The following is a 3,845-nucleotide window of genomic DNA, read 5'->3' as shown; positions in this document are numbered from 1 at the left end:
CGTTGATATATTCGCCTTACACTTTTCTCAACAATATCATATCTTACTAATTTCATATCGGATTTGCTAACCCTAATTCTCACTCAACTCAAACTTAAAATGAGTATGCCTAGGTCTTTCCTATCTTATATGGCCTATCACTTCTATCTTACTCTCACCTATTCTTATTTCAGGGACCAATAACCTGTTGCTCTGATGCCAACTTATAACAACCCAAATTCGGGGTCAAGATTTGGTGTCACTAACAATCTTTACATAATTTAAAATAATATACAAATGACCCCTTAAATCCAGATCGTTTACAGGTTATGGTATGAAACAAGAATCTAACCTTCTACAATTCATATCAACTAAAATACAAGTTTAAATACCTTTGTACTAAGTCCCCTGTCTCATTTTTCTAACTTCTTCAACCTCATGCAGCGGAGATCTCTCCAACTTTTGCGGTCTATCAAAAGGTATTCATTGTTATCCTCATTTGTTTCTGGAAGAAATAAGAATTTACAAAGCAAGAGTGAGCCAAAAATGCTCAGCAAGTATATAATTGATTTCCAAGTATCAATATCAAAAGAACTTTTCCAGAATTTTTTTTAAAATATTTATAACATTTCTATTTCTTTAAAGTAATTGAACGAATAAACATTGATTGTTACCAGCCCTGAATTATCAAAACAGAAGTAACGAGCAATTCCCAGATTCATCTCCTGAATCAGGGTTTTTTCTGGTTTTGGAACTATAAAATTTTTTGAGAGAGAATGTCGTTAATGGTGATCAACAATAAATTAGACTAGACACTAGTATAACGTTCACACTCATACCCTGTTGATCAGTTAGGATATAGTGTAGATCTATACCTACCTGTATAGATCCATTCGGGTACCCAGGCACTATGGCCCAAGGGTCCGGTCCATCCCCGGCCCATAGGGTCCAGCTCATCACTGGCCCTCATATATATATATAGTGACATCCAGCCCTGTTAGGAATATGTTGTGTACTTGATGATAAGCTAAATAAAATACCTTAGTAGATTTAACTTAGTGAATTTTGTAGCACCCGACGGATGATCAATTATAGTCCTGACGGATGATTCAATATAGTCCCGATGGATGACTAATTGATATCCATCGGGTGAGTAGCTTATGTAACAATAAGTCATGTAGCACATTTCTGCAAACACTTTGTATAGATTATGTAGTAGCTTTTGAATCATGTAGACTGCTAGTAAATGTACAGAATAGGTTGATTAAATGTAAATATAAGATGTCTTGTAATTCTGCACAAATGAAATGAAGTCAAGTGATAAATGGCTACCCGACGGATGATCAAAAAAGCTACCTGGCGGATGATCAACAAGGCTACCCGACGGATAACAAGCATGTACCCGATGGATGACCAATTCAAACATCTGTTGACAGTGACAACACAGTCGCATACGTTGGGTGTTTGCAAAAGGAATGTGGCAGCCTGTTTAGCTGGAAAATGAGAACAAAGGAGCATTACCATTTTCATGCAAGCTACGAATATTTTCAAAGATGCTGGAATAGAGTAATGAAGCAGTATAGAGTTAGACTTGATAGTTTTATTTTATTATCTTGTCTTTTTGCTATGTAAACTTGGTGATATATAAACTGAGTGCAGCAAGTAGAACAACAACTAACTAGACTAAGAAAATACATTCTCGGAGAAACATTTGTAAGCTGTATCCTGTAGCATTTCTCTGTAAGTTTTATTTGTTCATACTTGTAAGCAGCTGTGAGCTTATTTGAGCTACACAGGGTTCTCTCTCGATATATATATATATATATATATATATATATATATATATATCTGGTGGATACACTCAAATCCACTAGAAAGTTTTAAATACCTGTGTTTTTATTACTTGTGTTTTGATTTATATAATTCTTTCATTCCGCACTTTGCAAATCAAAAACTTAGATATAAATTGAGTTAAAATCTCGAAAAGTATCCAGAATTACATTCAACCCCCCTTCTATAATTCTTGTTGTATTTTTAGGGAATAACAATTGGTATAAGAGCAAGCTCTTGAAGTACAAAGAGTTTAAAGATCACAACAAAGCAGCAAGATGAACAAGAAGGATGTTGGAGTGAAGATTCCATTTCTGGACAAAGACAATTATCACCACTGGAAGGTGAAGATGCACCTATATCTTCTTTCTCAAGATGAGGCCTATGTTGATTGCATAGAGAGAGGCCCTCATGTTCCAATGAGAGCTGCTACTGGCAATGAGCCTTCAGTACCCAAGCCTAAGCATGAATGGTCAGATCCTAATATTGAGCAAGTCAGGAAAGACAAGAAGGCCATGAATATTTTATTCAATGGAGTTGATGGTGACATGTTTGACAACATCATCAATTTCACGATAGCCAAGATAGTTTGGGACACCATCCAAATTATCTGTGATGGTACTGAGAAAGTTAGAGAGAATAAAATGTAGCTGCTCATTCAGCAATATGAGCACTTCCATTGTGAAGACAGTGAAACTCTCACTGATATTTTTAGTAGGTTTCAAAAACTACTAAATGCTCTGAAGTTGCATGGAAGGGTCTATCAGACAAAAGACTCCAATCTCAAGTTCCTTAGATCTCTTCCAAAGGAATGGAAACCAATGACAGTCTTACTGAGAAATTCTCAAGATTACAAGGAGTTTACCCCGGAGAGACTGTATGGCATCCTGAAAACTTATGAGCTTGAAATAGATCAAGATGAGAGGATGGATAAAGGAAAGAAGAAAGTAGGGTCCATAGCACTGGTTGCTGAGTTGGAAAAAGAGAAAGAGGTGAAGGTAGAAGTTGTTGAGTCTACTTCAAATGTCTGTGAAAACAAGGGCAAGGGGCTGGTAGCATAAAATGAAGATTCTTTGAGCCAAGATGATATGGATGATATTGATGAACATCTTGCTTTCCTTTCTAGAAGATTTTCCAAGCTCAAGTTCAAGAAGAACTTTGGAGCAGCTAAGCCAAATAGAAACATGGTGGATAAATCAAAATTCAAATATTTCAAATGTGGCGTGGCAGGGCACTTTGCCAGTGAGTGTAGAAAGTCAGATTCCAGCAAGAAGAAGTTTGAGCATGTGGATTATAAATAGAAGTATTTTGAGTTGCTCAAACAAAAGGAAAGGGCTTTTATTACACAAGAAAATGATTGGGCAGCAGATGGTTTGGATGAGGATGAAGATGTCGGCTATGTCAATATAGCCCCAATGGCCAAGTCTGATGAAACAGAGATAAGTTATTCAAGTAATCAGGTAATCACCACTAACCTTGCATATTTATCTAAAGCTGAGTGTAATGATGCAATTAATGACATGTCTACATAATTATATCATCTACGTGTTACACTTAAGTCCCTCACTAAGAAAAATGCTAAAATCAAAGAAAACAATTTATTTTTAAGTGAAAGGAATAATGTGCTAGAGTCTCAGTTTATTGAATTTGAAAAATTGAGAATAGAATGTAAGATTGCTAAGGATGAATTAACTGAGTCCTTGAAGAAAGAAGAGATTTTGAAGAAGCAGCTTGAACGAGAGCAGGAGGTGATTAAGGCATGGAAATCATCTAGAGATGTCCATGCTCAAATCACCAAAGTTCAAAGAATTGAGTCCTTCTGTGATGCAGCCTAGAAAAAGAGTAAAGAGAAGCTGGAATCCAATTTGGTTGATGGATTTCTAACAGATGTGGACTCGACGGATGATGAGAGTCATCCGTTGGATAATCAAAAAGATTATTCGTCGAGTGACATAAATCCTCATCTGTCGGCTGTGAGCAAACCTGTGAGTAAAGCCAAACTTGCCAAATTAAATGAAAAATATGGATCAGTTTCC

This window comes from Apium graveolens, chromosome 2 (genome assembly GCF_009905375.1).
Source record: "Apium graveolens cultivar Ventura chromosome 2, ASM990537v1, whole genome shotgun sequence".
Classification (NCBI taxonomy): domain Eukaryota; kingdom Viridiplantae; phylum Streptophyta; class Magnoliopsida; order Apiales; family Apiaceae; genus Apium; species Apium graveolens.
This window is presented reverse-complemented; position numbering follows the sequence as displayed.